Source organism: Bos indicus, chromosome 6 (assembly GCF_029378745.1).
Source record: "Bos indicus isolate NIAB-ARS_2022 breed Sahiwal x Tharparkar chromosome 6, NIAB-ARS_B.indTharparkar_mat_pri_1.0, whole genome shotgun sequence".
Taxonomy (NCBI): Eukaryota; Metazoa; Chordata; class Mammalia; order Artiodactyla; family Bovidae; genus Bos; species Bos indicus.
This window is the reverse complement of record NC_091765.1, coordinates 15,942,687-15,961,372: the sequence shown is the minus strand read 5'-3', so window position 1 is coordinate 15,961,372 and position 18,686 is coordinate 15,942,687. Positions and strand designations below refer to the sequence as shown.

Here is an 18,686-nt window from a genome sequence, read left to right as displayed (position 1 = left end):
GCAGGATATAAAATTAACACACAGAAATCCCTTGCATTCCTATACACTAATAATGAGAAAACAGAAAGAGAAATTAAGGAAACAATTCCATTCACCATTGCAACAAAAAGAATAAAATACTTAGGAATATGTCTACCCAAAGAAACAAAAGACCTATATGTAGAAAACTATAAAACACTGATGAAAAAAATCAAAGAAGACACAAATAGATGGAGAAATATACCATGTTCATGTATCAGAAGAATCAACATAGTGAAAATGAGTATACTACCCAAAGCAATCTATAGAATCAGTGCAATCCCTATCAAGCTACCAATGGTATTTCTCAGAGAACTAGAATAAATAAATTCACAAGTTGTGTGGAAATACAAAAAACCTCGAATAGCGAAAGCAGTCTTGAGAAAGAAGAATGGAACTGGAGGAATTAACCTGTCCAACTTCAGGCTATACTACAAAGCAACAGTCATCAAGACACTATGTTACTGGCACAAAGACAGAAATATAGATCCATGGAATGAAATAGAAAGCCCAGAGATAAATCCACACACCTATGGACACCTTATCTTTGACAAAGGAGGCAAGAATATACAGTGGAGAAAAGACAATCTCTTTAACAAGTGGTGCTGGGAAAACTGGTCAACCACTTATAAAAGAATGAAACTAAAACACTTTCTAACACCATGCACAAAAATAAACTCAAAATAGATTAAAGATCTAAACGTAAGACCAGAAAGTATAAAACTCTTAGAGGAAAACCTAGACAAAACACTCTCTGACACAAATCACAGCAGGATCCTCAATGACCCACCTCCCAGAGTAATGGAAATAAAAGCAAAAATAAACAAATGGGACCTAATTAAACTTAAAAGCTTTTGCACAACAAAGGAAACTATAAGTAAGGTGAAAAGACAGCCTTCAGAATGGGAGAAAATAAGAGTAAATGAAGCAACTGACAATAATTAATCTCAAAAATATACAAGCAACTCCTACAGCTCAATTCCAGAAAAATAAATGACCCAATCAAAAAATGAGCCAAAGAACTAAACAGACATTTCTCCAAAGAAGACATACAGATGCCTAACAAACACATGAAAAGATGCTCAGCATCACTCATTATCAGAGAAATGCAAATAAAAACCACAATGAGGTACCATTTCATGCCAGTCAGAATGGCTGCAATTCAAAAGCCTACAAGCAATAAATGCTGGAGAGGGTGTGGAGAAAAGGGAACCCTCTTACACTGTTGGTGGGAATGCAAACTAGTACAGCCACTATGGAGAACAGTGTGGAGATTCCTTAAAAAACTGGAAATAGAACTGCCATATGACCCAGCACTCCCACTGCTGAGCATACACACCGAGGAAACCAGAATTGAAAGACACGTGTACCCCAATGTTCATCGCAGGACTGTTTATAATAGCCAGGACATGGAAGCAACCTAGATGTCCATCAGCAGATGAATGGATAAGAAAGCTGTGGTACATATACACAATGGAATATTACTCAGCCATTATAAAGAAGGCATTTGAATCAGTTCTAATGAGATGGATGAAACTGCAGCCTATTATACAGAGTGAAGTAAGCCAGAAAAGAAAACATCAATACAGTATACTAATGCATATATAGAGAATTTAAAAAGATGGTAATGAGGACCCTATGTGTGAGACAGCAAAAGAGACACAGATGTAAAGAACAGCTTTTTGAACTCTGTGGGAAAAGGTGAGGGTGGGATGATTTGAGAGGGTAGCGTTGAAACGTGTATATTATCATATGTGAAGTGGATCACCAGGCCAGGTTCGATGCATGAGACAGGGTGTTCAGGGCTGGTGCACTGGGATGACCCTGGGGGATGAGATGGGGAGGGAGATGGGAGGGGGGGTTCTGGATGGGGAACACGTGTGCACCCATGGCTGATTCATGTCGATGTATGGCAAAAACCACTACAATATTGTAAAGTAATTAGCCTCCAATTAAAACAAATAAATAATTTTTAATTGAAAAAAAAAAAAGAACTCACAGGTATTTTTACTGTGGAGATGATGTTGAGAACATCTAAACATACTTATCAACCCTTCATAAATATCCATAGGAAAGAAAGCCATAATACCAGAAAAAAAGCTATGCTTGTTTTGTGCAATAGGCAGGTTTTGAATGTGTACTCTATTTATGTATTTTATTAATTTCTTTCTTTGCTTTGGTGGCTAGGAAACTCAAAGCTAAATCTGCTCCTTACCTTCAGCAGCTGTGTAAGAACTTTTGTAAATTTTACTTTGGCTTTATTTTACTCTTCCTCCCATACTCCCCTTCGCTTTAACTCTTTTATCTACTTTATCCCATTTAATTTTATGTATTTTATCTGTTGTCTCAAATTCTTTTCAGATATAGGTATGTGGGAATAAGTTAATAAATAAATTAAACATTTAATATAAGGATCTGTTCAGGAAGGATGGTCTTTTAATCGTAACTTTCTGACTTGTCCATACCTTTTGTTTTCCTTTTTCTTCTACTAAGTAAAAATTTCCCCCCAGAGACAAGTTATCAAATGTAAAAAATGCACAGTATGATTGATGTCATTTAGAAAACCATACAGATTATTTAATTAATACATAATTGCTTTATTTAAATGATATACAGTATACTACAGTTGATTAACTGGTTCTTTTTTCTTATTAATTTTACTAAATGAAGTAGCTGTTAATAAAATATTCAGGAGGTCAAGTCAACATTCATGAAGCATCATATTTTACCTGTAAAGCTTTGTTGTCAGTTATCAAACATAAATAGAGTGAAAAAATGAGTCTAAGAAAAATAATTTAAAAGCTATCCACATGGTAATTTATGTTAGACATTTAAACAAACCCTAACTATCCATGTCAGTAATAAATGACATATAAATACTTAAAAATTCTTTACTGTGTTTCCCCTCCAAAACTATCTTCTGGAGAGTTTTAAACCTATTGAACACTTTTCTAGACCTAAGTGCCTCAGATCACCTACTTCTTTTCCATTTCACTCCCCGGGCTGCTCAGAATGTGTGCTTTGGTCCTGTAATTTTCAGGCTGTAGCTTTTAATTCATACAAAATTGTCTTCAAACAATGTCAGAGCTTGAGCTGTCTTATGCAGTTATATCTCTTTCTTCCCTTGGGGGAGCTTCAATCTGTGATCCTCTGGGTAACCCAGATGAAAGGCTTTTCTGCAAGTCTCTAAATCTGTTTTAAGATCCCAAATTTAAGAACAGGATTCATGGAAAAACTGATCCAAGATATCTGTTTGGATGATGTTTCTAACAGCCAAAGAAAGGATAATGAGCATTCAGTTTCTCTATTTGGGACCAAGACTATCCTGATCTCATTCCCTTTTTCTGTGCATCATTTGAAACTGAGAGACAAAAAAGGGTGGAAATGGGTCAACGGAAGCCCTTTTCCCAACTATCGCCCTGAACAGGGATATATTTGACAAACTATGAATGAAGGTGTGCCCTTAACAAGCTTCCCAGGTGGCGCTAGTGGTAAAGAACCTGCCTGCCAATGCAGGAGACATTAAGAGATGTGAGTTAAATCCCTGGGTTGGGAAGATCCCCTGGAGGAGAGCATGGCAACCCACTCCAGAATTCTTCCCTGGAGAATTCCAGGGACAGAGGAGCCTGGCAGGTTACAGTCCACAGGGATACAAAGAGTTGGACACGACTAAAGCAACTTAGCACACACACATGTGCCCTAACATTTTGCTAAGTGAGATGTGAGCTTTGAAATTCAGGAGTGATAGGGCTAAAGACCTCTCTCTTTACAACAGAAAGGATGTTGAACAGGGTCAGTCAGAGTCCAATCAGGAAAAGAGAAACCACAACAACTATTTTAACAAAGACAATTTAATGTGGGGAGCTGGTCAAATGGGAAATGGAAGGGATACAGATAAAACAGATACGAACTTCAGGAAGTAGCTTCATTTTTAGTACTAGGGAAACAAAGGGAAGAGATTAGGGTTCTCAAAAAACCTAGACTTGGAGCAAGGGTCCTCAGAACTGCTTGCCTGGTGGTTACCTCTCTAAGGGGCCCAAAAGAAGTAGCAAATACCAATTGCCCGGTCTAAAAGATGATAGTGAACCAACCATTCATTCTAGACATATTCATGGAAATGTTTCTGTGTTGAAACAAATAATTTAATAACTACCTTAATATGTGATCAGACAAAAAAATCTCTTTGATCCTTTCTTCTTATTTGTAATACATGAGTTGAACTAAATGGATTCTATCCTCTTTTAGCTTTTAAATGTTCATGCCTATTAAAATAACTACCTTTCCCCCTGAATCTGATATCTTAAAAGTATTCATAGTCCAAACCCAGCAAACCAGAGATTCTCCTTTAGTTTTGATTTTATTGTTCCCAAATCTTTAGATAACAGAATTTAATTAACTGCAGTGGTATCAGAGATTATGAAGGTGGTGAGTTAAGAAAAGAATACAGGACAACCAAAGAAAGAATCACATTTAATTATCTGGTATAGCAGGCTCTGTACCATTTTCTCCTATTAAGACAATATATTCAGTGTTTAAATAATTGCAGGTATTTGAAAACTTTTCAATAAGATGACTAGAAAGAAAGACACAAAGCTATTTTAAGAATCAATTTCTAAACATTTGAAATAGAAATTCTGGAGAGAGGAGAAATTTCATCAGGGTCCTGATATCATCTGCTTGCTTAGATCATCACTTGTTTGCCTTAAATCACTATTTCTTAAACCTGAGAGCCATGAATATCTGAAACTACATCTGCAGACTCCAGTCGTATCGTGGAATTATCAAAAAATTGGAGAAGAGTTTATCCTGATGACCTAGCAAGAGTCAGTGCAATTTTCTGTATTGTCATGGATGAGTTATTGATTAATTACTTAGTGTCTTTTTGTTGATGTGGAGGAAGGGACAAAGAGTCAAAGATTACGTCTCCTTTTGCTTTTGTGGATGCTCAGCCAGCTCTCTGTGCTTTGAGTGTGTCAGGTCCACTGATACTAACCAAGAGTGTACTGAGTGGGGAGTGAAAGGAAACATCTGCTCTGCCAGAGTAAGACAAGGATGTGGGTTTACCTTGGAAAGAGGGTTGGATTTATCAAGACTAGAAGGACTGAAGGGTGGAAAGGTTCTGTGGTGATCAGTTCACTGGCCTGATGGAGTTGACTCTGTGGATGCCTGAGGACTGGGCCCTCACACTGTTCCCTTGGTTGGATAGCAAAGGTCCCAGTGGTGAAACTGGCCTCAGTGGGTGTAGACACTGCTCACTGACTCACTGATCTTCATCTGGACCATGTAGACTTGGACAATAAGCATCTCAGCAGTGACATAATGGAATGAACATCAGATCTTCCTCACTTTTACCAAATTATATAAATATTAGGGGTCTTGTACAATTTTAAAGGAAGGGTAGGGTCCCCAAACTGACCAATACTGGATTTCCTCCCAACAGGTGCTGTTAACATCTAGGGACATCAGTACATGGACAACAAATTCACACCATAACATGGTACATTACCTGCTGAAGGGAACAGAGTCTAATCTAACAGGTTATTGTAGAAAAAGCTTTTTGCTGAAAGCTTAAAAAAAAAAACAACTCCATAATTATTTCTAAGCCCATACTATGTGGCTAGTATGATATATTAGGCACTTAAAATTCAAAAATTAATAATAATTAATAATCATATGAGAACATTGTATTTTACAAAATATTTTCAGTGATCATATCTATCATCTTCACAACAATTCTATAAGGTGTCATTGCTCCTCATCTATAGGTAAGAAAGCTGAAGCTCAAAAAGTTACTGAAGCTACTTTGCATAGGTTTAAAGTAAATAAACTCATGAGTTAGGTTCTATCAACTGTATGCCTTCAGACCCAATACTATTAAAATCCTTGCTTTACAAATAAGAAAGCTAAGGCCCCAAAGAGTGAAATAACATTTCAGAGGCCCCATAACCCCTTGCATGTGGCAGAATCAGGATCTATGACTCTAAATTTCACCACTGTAATAAATTCTAGACACAGAGGTGAAGGGAAAAGCTGTTCTAGGAGAAAGAACAGCTGTGTGAAGGACTGAAGTGAGGAATGTATTCTGCTTCCTCCATCAACTTTTTATTCTCAAAATGTTTTAACTTGGAGACAAGTTAAACAGTTTAATGAACATTCTTCTTTTAGATTCCACTTTTTTTTGATAGAAAAGTAGGATTTATTGGTGGGAATGAGTAAGGAGAGGACAGAGCCAAGGTTCTCATAAATGTAGGGCCTGCCATTTGTCCAGAGGGTCACAATTAAGGATATATTTGACCCCACAGCCATCCAGGATGAGCTGCTTTTCTGCCACCATGTTTTCAAATTCATCCACATTTAATTTAGTAAATCCCCACTTCTTGGAGATATGGACCTTCTAGCAGCCGGGGAACTTGAGCTTGGCCCTGTGGAAGGTCTGGCTTCAACCACAGGCTCCTTGTTCTGAAGCTTGGTGAAGATGGACATTATGACTTTGCCAGTGTGGGCCCTGGCCACTATGCCCTGGGGCTTTCCAAAGGTACCACACATACCTGTCTGGAGCCTAGACTGGAGACAGCAAGCCAATCGTAATTGTCCACTGGAAAGAGTTGTCTCCAAGGTCCCTTAGGGCCAACTGTATAGGCAACAGGCTGCGTACACCACCAAGAAGGCTGCTCTTTGCAGTCATTGCACACTGGGCACCCATGGGGAAAAGAACACAATCTGCTTTATTGGATGCAAATAGATTCCCACTTTTAACATCTTGCCACGTTTCAAAATAAGTTGCAGATATAATGACATCTCATCTTTGAATATTTCTGACACCACACTTATGGCAGAAAGCAAAGAACTAAAGAGTCTCTTGATGAAAATGAAAGAGGAGAGTGAAAACGTTGGCTTAAAACTCAACATTCAGAAAACTAAGATCATGACATCTGGTCCCATCACTTCATGGCAAATAGATGGGGAAACAGTGGAAACAGTGACAGACTTCATTTTGGGGGGCTTCAAAATCACTGCAGATGGTGACTGCAGCCATGAAATTAAAAGACATTTACTCCTTGGAAGAAAAGCTATGACCAACCTGGACAGCATATTAAAAAGCAGAGACATTACTTTGCCAACAAAGGTCCATCTAGTCAAAGCTATGGTTTTTCCAGTAGTCATGTATGGATGTGAGAATTGGACTATAAAGAAAGCTGAGTGCTAAAGAATTGATGCTTTTGAACTGTGGTGTTGAAGAAGACTCTTGAGAGTCCCCTGGACTGCAAGGAGATCCAACCAGTCCATCCTAAAGTTGATCCAAGGACTGATGCTGAAACTGAAACTCCAATACATTGGCCACCTGATGCAAAGAGCGGACTCATTTGAAAAGACCCTGATGCTGGGAAAGATTGAAGGTGGGAGGAAAAGGGGATGACAGAGGATCAGATGGTTGGATGGCATCACCGACTCAATGGACGTGAGTTTGAATAAACTCTGGGAGTGGTGATGGACAGAGAGGCCTGGCGTGCTGTAGTCCATGGGGTCACAAAGAGTCAGACATGACTGAGTGACTGAACTGAACTGTACACCCTCTTAAACTTCTTGTAGAAAATTTGAGCTTGAGTTTTGAAGAACAGGAAGAACATATATTAATAAAAAGAGAAAGGACACATTATTATATTACAACCTTAATCACTACATGATGCTATGATACAGAATGAACCTAACTTTCTCAGGGTCTAATCAAGATAGTGTTTAGGAAGCAACAATTATTTTACCTTTATTTTAATCTGTGTGATTGTATTTAATTTACACACAACGTTGCCTTTGGTTTCCATAATAGCCCTTGGAGATAATTAAGATAGATATTTTTAAAAGCCAAATGAGGAATTTGAGATGCTACAAAAGTTATTTTTCCCCAGGTCTTTTGGTGAATACGTGAACAAACCAGGTTTATAATTCTGAAAAATACATTCTTCCAGATTTTTCCAGCTTAAGGAATCCTAAGAACTAGGAATTTTTGGTTCAGTTATGTTTCTAGATGCATGCTCCTTGGATGACTGCTCCCTTTCTTAAACATTTGAGTTTCTGCTGCTGCTGCTGCTGCTGCCAAGTTGCTTCAGTTGTGTCCAACTCTGTGCAACCCCATAGATGGCAGCCCACCAGGCTCCCCCGTCCCCAGGATTCTCCAAGCAAGAATACTGGAGTGGGTTGCCATTTCCTTCTCCAATGCATGAAAGTGAAAAGTGAAAGTGAAGTCGCTCAGTCATGTCTGACACTTAGCGACCCCATGGACTGCAGCCTACCAGGCTCCTCCATCCATGGGATTCTCCAGGCGAGAGTACTGGAGTGGGGTGCCATCGCCTTCTCTGTGAGTTTCTGCTAACTTGTAATATATTTTACCCTGCAGTCCTTGAACTGATGTTATAGCCCTATTGTATGTATGAACTGCATTCTCCCCAGCTCCTATGGCTGTCAATACAATTGGTTCTTGAGATGTCCACAGCCAGCATGATATCCCACCTTTGGATTTTTAACAGTTCTGAGTAGGTCTCTGGATATATGTTTTGTACATATGTGAGAGAAAATTGAACATATATTTCTAAATTTCTGGGTAATTATTTAGAAGTGAATATGAAGCAAGAGAAATCTGTATGTAGGTCAAGAAGCAACAGTTAGAACTTCACATTGAGCAACTGACTGGTTCAAAATTGGGAAAAGAGTATGACAAGGCTGTATATTGTCACCCTGCTTATTTAACTTCAATGTAGATACATCATGTGAAATGCCAGACTGGATGACTCACAAGCTGGAATCAAGATTGCCAAGAGAAAGATCAACAACCTCAGATATGCAGATGATACCACTCTAATGGCAGAAAGCAAAGAGGAACTAAAAGAACCTCTTAATGAGAGTGAAAGAGGAGAGTGAAAAAGCTGGCTTGAAACTCAATATTAAAAAACTAAGATCACGGCATCCAGTCCTATCACTTCATGGCAAATAGAAGGGGAAAAAGTGGAAACACTGGGCTCCAAAATCACTGCAGACTGTGACTGAAGCAATGAAATTAAAAGACACTTGCTGCTTGGAAGGAAAGCTATGACCAATGTAGACAGCATATTGAGACATCATTTTGCCAACAAAGGTACATATAGTCAAAGCTATGGTTTTCCAGTAGTCAGGTAAGGATATGAGAGTTGGACTATAAAGAAAACTGAGCACCAAAGAATTGATGCTTTTGAACTGTGGTGTTGGAGAAGACTCTTGAGAGTCCCCTGGACTGCAAGGAGATCAAACCAGTCAATCCTAAAAGAAATCAGCTTTGAATATTCATTGGAAGGACTGATGCTGAAGATGAAACTCTAATACTTTGGCCACCTGATATGAAAAGCTGACTCATTGGAAAAGACCTGGATGTTGGGAAAGATTGAAGGTGGGAGGTATCAGAGGATGAGATGATTAAGCATCACTGACTCAATGGACTTGAATTTGAGCAAATTCTGGAAGATAGTGGAAGACAGAGGAGCATGGTGTGCTGCAGTCCATAGCGTTGCAAAGAGTTGGACATGACTTAGGGACTGGGCAACAAAACAACAAATGAAGCAACTGCTCAATGAATAATTAGCATACATGAAAATACATTTCAGCATAGGCAGGATGCTTGCCATAAGTTGTTAAACACTTGCCAGAGAATCTGATCTCCTGGGTTCTTACAAAGACTCGGAATGAATACCTCACGTTCCTGCAATTTAACCATTTGTCTTCAAATAAAGAAATAACAAACCTAATGTTTCCTTTCTAATTGCTATAGATATGTGATGAGAAATCAGAATTTTTTTCAGAATTTTCTGAGGACCTGATAAAATAGTACTAAGGAACGTAGCATTCTCCCCATATTCTTTTCTGAATTAGGTAAGAGAAATATAGTTTTGTGGGTTTTTTCATTTATTTTTGGAGGTTTTAGTGAAACTCAGTCCTGGCCATGAGGACCAATGAGCTGAGAGCAGAAAGAGGTAGAGAGAGGTATTGAAATGATCCAGGTTTCCAGAGTTCTCACAATCACAAGTTTTCTAGGTTGTTGTAGACTCTGATAACTCTGATTATGATATGACTCTGGTTATACGATCATAGATTTTGCTAATGCTATACTTGAATGAGATCTACAATCTTTTTTATGTTTGAGAACCATCTGGTTCATTGCTTTGGAGTAAATTAGTTGAAAACTTTTAAACTTGAAAATTCCAAGTTTCACATGAACTTTAGATAGGTAACTTGTTGCTTCAGTGCTTCAGATTGTGGTCATCAGTGTCTGTTTCACTTTTTCTGAACTTTGGTGGTAAATTCCCTGACCTTTGCTCCCTCAGTTCTTCTATCCTTCAGATAAATCCTTATTCTTAAAATAAACCCTTTATTTCTGGAATTTTAAAGTTTCTCTACTTTCATAATGGGCTTCCCTGGCAGCTCAGAGGTTAAAGTGTCTGCCTACAGTGCGGGAGACCTGGGTTCGATCCCTGGGTCAGGAAGATCCCCTGGAGAAGGAAATGGCAACCCACTCCAGTATTCTTGCCTGGAGAATCCCATGGACAGTGGGTTGCAGTCCACAGGGTCGCAAAGAGTCAGACACAACTGAGCGACTTCACTTCACTTCACTTCACTTCTACTTTCATAACCACATCCAGACTGAATGAGTCTGGTTCCCTGGGTATATGTGTTGGTAGCTGTTGTTTAGTTGGGAAAGAATATAAATACCAAGAAGAAAAATGCAAGTATTGTAAGTAAGAATGCGGTAGGTAATAAAGTACTGGAGATGACAGGGGAGGTTTTGGTTAAAAGTACTGTTGAATGAGCTATCCTTAAGCAGGAGGAGGAAGGGATATATTCTTAAGACTAGAAACACGAATGGTGTTGTATTAGTTTGGTTCCTCTGAGAAGAAAACACCAGAAGGGAACTAAACATGCAAGTTATTTCCTGGGGAAAATGACTGTGAGGGAAAATGAGGGGGAAGCTGGAGGAGGCTTTAGTTCAAGGGAGAACTCTAGTTCAGGTATGACCTCTGTGAAGGAAAGATGGAAGAAAAAAATGATAAGTAGGAAGTGCAGGTACCATTTTGGAATTCTTTATCTAACCTGTTATCACCTGTGGGCACATTCCACAGAAAGGCCCACCCACACTGCACCTTAGCTGGACCTTACAGCTGCCTAATAGCCACCAGTGCACTGAGGCAGCTACCACTGGGTCTTAAAGCCGTCTGGGGGCCATCCCCACCCACCAGCACCCTGCAGTAGCTACAGCCCAACCACTCCAGAAGGGCACACACAGACCACAGGGGATACCCTCTGATCTCCTGGCTCTGATGGCACTTCTGAGCCCTACAAGACATCCTTTAAATAAGGATAGTCCTTCGAAACTGGGAGACACAGCTGACATACCTAATACATAGAAACAAGCAGAGAATTAGGCAAACAGAGGAGACAGAGGAATACATTCCAATCAAAAGAATAAGACAAAAACTTCGGCAAAAGAGGTAAATGAAATGGAGATAAGCAATGTACATGATAAAGTGTTCAAAGTATTGGTAATAAAGATGCTCACAAAACTTGGGAAAAGAATGGATGAACAGAATGATAAATTCAGCAAAGAGATAGGAAAAATAAGAAAGTAACAAACCATTTAAAGTTGAACTGAAAAATATATTACAGGGGTTCAGTATCAGAATAGATGAGGCAGAACAAATCAGTGATCTGGAAGGCAAAACAATGTAAGACTTGAGATCATTTCATTCCTTGAAGAAAAAATAAAGGTAGTAACTTCACTGAGATTTGGCTTACTGATGATGTTTGTTTGTTTGTTTTTATCTATCTCCATAGGCAAGAGAAAAAAAAAAAGAATAAATGGGACTGCATCAAACTAAAAAGTTTCTGCAAAGTGAAAGAAACCATCATCAAAATGAAAAAGTAGCCTACTCAATGGGAGAAGATATTTGCAAATCATGTATCTGATAAGAGGTTAATATTTAAAATATTAATAAAGTACTCATGCTGCTGCTAAGTCACTTCAGTTGTGTCTGAATCTGTGTGACCCCATAGATGGCAGCCCACTAGGCTCACCCCATCCCTGGGATTCTCCAGGCAAGAACACTGGAGTGGGTTGCCATTTCCTTTTCCAATGCCTGAAAGTGAAAAGTGAAAGTGAAGTCACTCAGTCGTGTCCAACCCTCAGCCACCCCATGGACTGCAGCTTTTCAGGCTCCTCTGCCCATGGGATTTTCCAGGCAAGAGTACTGGAGTGGGGTGCCATTGCCTTCTCTGAAAGTACTCATACAATTCAACCAAAAACAAACATTCTGATTAAAAAGTGGAAAGAGAATATGAATAGACATTTTCTATTCCAAATAGAAATGTGAACAATAGACATTTCTTCTGTTCCAAAGAAGATATACAGATGGCCAAGAGACACATGAAAAGATGCTCGACATGTCTAATTATTAGGGAAATGCAATGACATATCACCTCATGCACATTGGAATGGTTATAATGGAAAAGACAAGAAACAGCAAATGTTGGAGAGTATGCAGAGAAAGATGAAGCCTTGTACACTGTCAGTGGGAGTATAAACTGGTGCAACCACTATAGAAAACAGTATGGAGATGCCTCATAAAATTGAAAATAGAACTATCATATGACCAAGTTATTCTACTTCTTGGTATTTAACTGAAGAACATGAAAATACTAATTAAAAAAGAAATATGCCTTTTTACATTCACTGAAGCATTATTTACAATAGCCAAAATATGATAACAACCTAAGTGCCCATTGATAGATGAACAGATAAAGAAGATGTAGTATGTATATACACATATACATACAATAGAACATTATTCAGCCATAAAAAATGAAATGTTGCCATTTATGATAACCTGGCTACACTTTAAAGATATCATGATAAGATATCTTTATCTTAGATAGAAGAGTCCTCATGCCAAGAGTCCTCTTAGATATTTCTCCATGTGAAATAATTCTGGTGGAGAAAGACAAATACTATATAATTTCACTCACATATGGATTCTAGAAAAAAAAACAAAAAAACAACAAGGGAACAAAATAAAACAAAAACAAACTGATGAATACAGAGAACACACTAATGGTGACCAGAGGGAAGAGGCAGTTGGGGGTGGGTAGGTGAAATGAATGAAGAAGGTCAATTGTATAGTGAAGGATGATAACTAGACTAGTGGCAGTAATCATTTTGTAGTATATACAGATGTTGAATTATAATGCTGTACACATGAAACATATATGTGTGTGTGTGTATATATGTATATATATATGCATGTATGTCATACAAAAGCCAAAAAATGAAAAAGACAGATATCAAAATGAATTGTGAGAGAATTAAAGTTTTAAATTATTAGTATTTGAATTAAATCTATCTTACCTAATAAGAATTGGTGTGAATAATTTTTCTCCACTGGACGTATAGCTTCTAAAAGGAAGGAGAAAAACCCTTCTGTGTTTCTAGTCAAGTTGCTGGCAATTTAGGCACAATTTTGGTCATTTTAAACAGGTTCATTCAAACTGACTTAAGTGGGGAACATTTGGAACAATTGTGCTGACAGTTTGAAATAGGTTCTGTCAACACTGAACTGAGTTATTTCAATAGCTTATTTTTTCTCTTTGTGAAGCTAGCCAAAATGAGGGGGTAAGATAGGTCCAGTATTTGCACTGAAGTTAGTCCAATTAGAACTTTGGCAGTAGAACTATAATCTCAGCCAATAGCTGAGTGTTTTAGAGAAGTCTGCACGCAGTCAAGGCATGCACATGCAACGGTTTGGCAATAGGTAGAGGCTGTCCAGAGCATAAGACAGTCTGTGTCCTTTATTCCCTGTGACTTCATAGAATGAAGAATAATTCTTTCACTGGGGGAATTTTTCATGTTCACCAGAAAACTGATGATGTTAAAATTATTAAATGGTATCATGTTCTCTTCAATTTATGCCAGGGCCATACTTTTATCCATATTGAATTGAAAGATTTTAGATTGCTAACTTTAAAAATAGGGGAAAAAACTCTTAGATCTTTCTTCTAGTGAATTCATTCACTACAAAGAGGAGTGATTTAGAACTCCTCATTTTAGAAGAACATAACAATTTTGTTGATTTAATGTACAATTATGGCATGTTGTGAAGACCTTGATCTTGGCCTGTGGAATAACTCTTGAATAGATAATCCAGGCTTAGGAAAATTATAATCTTTACTGACAGTTACTATTGTTCTTTTTTTTTTTTTGGACCATTTCCAACTGGGTATTTTTTAAAATTAAGTTTTCCTACAGCTGACAAAGGAGAGTAAATTTTACTATTTATTTATTTATTTGGCTGCTCTGGGTCTTAGTTGTGGCATGAGGACTCTTCAGTCTTGGCGGCACAAGGGATCTTTAGTTGCAGCATGTGAGGTCTAGTTCCCTGGCCAGGGATTGAACCTGGGCCCCTGCATTGGGAGCTTGGAGCCTTAGCCTCTGGACCACAAGGAAGTCCAAAAGAGAGTAAATTTTAGGTTTCTATTGTCCAGTATGGCAGCTGCTAGCTTACACGGAGCTTTTAACCATTGAAATGTGGCTGGCTCAGATTGAGATGTCCTGTAAGAGTAAAATACACACCAGTTTCAGGTCTTAATACAACAAAACAAAGTAAAATGGTTATTGAGTACATGGATACAAATGCTAAACAACATATACACATGCACTAATTAATTTAAAATATTTTAGCTTTAGGTTTACGTATGTGGCTCACATTACATTTGTTAGATAACATGGCTATAGAGTATTCCACAAGAGAAGATGAAGTATCAGGATTTAGACTGCTATAAGACAAGAAGAAGCTTAAAAAAAAAGCACAGAAAAAGCAGGGTGAGTAGAAATCAGGAAAAGTATGGTGGAAATAAAATAAACATATAAGTAATAATAATAGATGTAGAAGTCTCACGATCTTATAACTGAGTTCACAGACATGTAGATGAGAGAAAAGTGCTTATGAAAGAAGTGTCTTTTTGGTTTTTTACATTATTCTGTGTCGTGTTATAGTTAGTCTTTTCTTCTAATGGTAGGGTTACAGACATACTATTCTAGAGATGGGCAGGTGGATAAAAAATTTTAGAATTCAAGTAAGGAGAAAAAAGATTTCTTTTAAAATCATATTTTATTATGAGAGACAAGGAACTATATAATAGTTAATCATCTTGGTGGTATTATCACTCTGAATAGCTTATTACTACACTCAGAATTTTAAGGTTCTTTCTATTTAATTTCAGAAATTCTATTCCTGGAAGATTAACTTGCAGACTAGTATTCTGAAAAATACGCAAGGAATCGTATGAATAACTGTTGAGTTGAATAAGAGAAAGGATATATGCTCATGTTCAAATTGTGTGTTCATAAGTTAAACACGCCCATCTGTAGGAGGCAATTTGTAGCTAGCTACCTTGATTAACACTTTCAGTTTTGATCAAAAATCATTCAACACCTGTCATTTTTGCAAGGCTAGAAAGGATTATAATTTACAACAGTAAAAGAGATGATGATTAAAAAAATAACATAAAAAAGAAGTGATGATTTATTTGCTAACTGAAATTTTCATTTGGATTTGATGTGGCAGAATATCTGAAATCATATAAAGAAAATCCACAACCATCAAATCCCTTAAAACCTAGTGGGAAAAGAATGGTGTCTTTATATAAACATGTTTTATAAACTTAATTAAAAATATATAGTTTAAACATCTAGCCTAGTTATGGCAAAAAGACATTGGAGAATTTTTTTGTTTTGCAATTCTTTGCTTATATGATAATTTAATTTTGAACTCAATATTATAAAGTAATAAAACTACTCTAAATCTTTATTTGAAAACTTATTTTAGGTGACTTTATCCAGAGATTGGTAGAGTAATATGTCATCTTCTTTTACTGCATCATGCATTAATTTAATCAATAAATATTTATCTACCTACTATGTGCCAAGAACTAACTCAAGTATTAAGGATTCATAATGGCAAAAGACATGATTATGTTGTCATGTTGCTATCAGTTGAGTGGAGGAAATAGTCATATGAGTAGAAAAGTCAAACCTAATGAGGGAAGGAGTGTAACAGGGAGCTAAACCAAGCATGATGGAGCACAGAGGGAAGCAAGAAATCTTCGTTTGCAAGAAACTTTCATTTTCCTAAAAAAAAAAAAAAAAAATTCACTTTCTTCCACAAATAGAAATTAAAGCTGTAGGAATATAGATATAAAGTAATGCATTCCTTGTTTGTACAAATATACAAGTTGAATAAGGATTTCTGATTAGATGCTATAGCTGCTCCTGTATTTATAAGTGGAGAATTTCACTACTTTCTACAATGTACACCTTATACTGTGCATTAAGAGTACACGTATGACAGTGTACATATGTAGCAAAAGCAAAATAATTGTATAGAGAGTGTAACATGTTCATGCTGAGCATCTTAGCAGCAAAGAGGTGATTATAAAGAAAAAGGCTTCAATCATATGGCATATGCAAGTGGTGAGCAGTCAGCATCTGCTCTCATATTTCTTTACACAATACTTGCTACTGCAGTGTTTGCTGGGAATCAGTCTTGGGCTAATGTGTTCTGGGTAATGTGCCATTTACTAATTGTGAACACTTGGGAAAGTCAATCCATTTCTTGAAGCTTCAGTTTCCTTCTTTGAAAAATGAGGAAACAATAATACTTCATATGTTTGTTGTGAGGATTATATGAGAAAATCTTATTGAAACTCTTAACACAGAGCCTGGAAATAAGACATGCTTAGTAAATGGTAGCTATTATTATGATTAATTTGCTTTGCCAAATTATTTTTAAAATCTTTACATTGGTTATTGATCCTTTGGCATTATTTCTGGGACTTCTTTTACTCCCTAAGGCTAGAAGGCAATCAACAAAGGGAAAGATTTATGGAGAGACTGGCTTCAGCCCTAATAGAAGTAACCACTTCCTTCTAGTGCTTTCTTTCCTAGAAAATCTAATTTGAGGAGAAGTATTATGGCTGGCTAGCATACAGGTTGAAACTCAGAAGATCAATGAATATTTACTGAGGTACAGCTATGGATCTCTCTGATTCTCAGTTTCCTTGTCTATAAAGAGTTGGGTTAAATCTCCAACTCCAATTCCAAATTGTATTATTTAGAATTGGATGCTGCTCTAACTGGAAAAGAAAAGCTAAACAGGACAGAGTTTACTTCTCTGTCACAACAGAGTCCAGGACATTTCCAGGGGGAGGGCGTGACAGATTGATTCTGCAAAAACCTAAAAAGCTTAAACTCCTTTGGAGGATCACTGAGGAAATAGTCCCCATCTTCTTTATCCAAGGTGGTGACTGGGATCAAGAGATCAAAACCTGGTTAGAGATGCCAGCCTTTGCAATGAGGGTCAGTCATCAAAGAACAACCCATAAGGGGCTTAATGGACAATGGGGATAGAGGAGGCCTCTGTGTGGCAACTTCCTGGTCACAGTGGCTATTAAATTTTTATTGACTGAAATGACCCCTCCACTCTATTTTTGTATTGTTTTTATACAGAATCCAGAAATTGAAGGCTGCCAATCTGAGTAGTTTCCAAATGCGAGGAAGTATTGGTCTTGGCTTTTTTCCCCCATTAAATTCAGCTGATCATATTGGTCAGTAGATAAATGTAAACAGCTTCAAATTTTACAAGTCAAATTTAAAAGTTGATTCAGTGTTTTTTTCTTTTTACTATATCAAACAATGTCAGCACTTTAGTTATTTTTTTCTGTATCATGGCAATTGTTACTTGCTTATATATTACATTGTCAATTATGCATTTGCAAATTTACATATAAATGCATTATTTGCCAGTTTTATTAAATAGGCTATGGACCTTGCATGCATACAGAAGGACAGAAAACTAGCTCTACCACAGGCTGTGAAATGTTATCTAAGATCTTAGAACATAGACTGCTAGTCTCAGCTCACTCTGTGGTGTCAAGTGCAGAATGTACAATTAGCCGGTGATGTTCTCACACTTTCGATATTACTTGTCCCTGTTTGTCTCTCAGAAAGACACTGGTGGCCTCAGTATCCCATCTGTATTTTTAATACAATCATAGTGCATATTTGATATGTTTTTGGTGAAGACGGTAGAAAGGTACTACGTTCATATTTCTACATCCAAGTTTGTCCAAGCTGGAAAAGAAATAAATATGACATAATGTCTTGTCTATAAAAAATGAAAAAGAATATAGTGACTGGAATGCTAGAGCTACAGCCAGAAGTGATATGGGCACCCTGGGCATCACAATGTGACAAAGAATAATGGGCAAAGAGCCCACTAGGTACTTCACTAAAAAGGTTAAAAAAATATCTATTTTAAAGCATGAAACTTAATGACATTTAGAATATTCACAGTGCTGTGCAACTGCCACCTCTAACTAGTTCTAAAACATTTCACCATTCAAATGAAGCCCCCCAATACCCAATTAGGCAGTGACTCAAATGGTCAAGTAGCATTGACATATATACACTGCTGCTGCTGCTGCTAAGTCGCTTCAGTCATGTCCGACCCTGTATGACCCCATAGACGGCAGCCCACCAGGCTCCCCCGTCCCTGGGATTCTCCAGGCAAGAGCACTGGAGTGGGTTGCCATTTCCTCCTCCA

At 37.5% G+C, this 18,686-nt stretch overlaps 1 non-coding gene across 1 annotated transcript; it reads right to left on the bottom strand.

The window, feature by feature from the left end:
* Positions 1-6,621: 6,621 nt before the first annotated feature.
* Positions 6,622-6,756, bottom strand: LOC139183725 (small nucleolar RNA SNORA70). Its single transcript, XR_011567346.1, has one exon. It is a non-coding gene; the product is annotated as a small nucleolar RNA SNORA70 (small nucleolar RNA).
* Between the last annotated feature and the right edge of the window lie 11,930 nt (positions 6,757-18,686).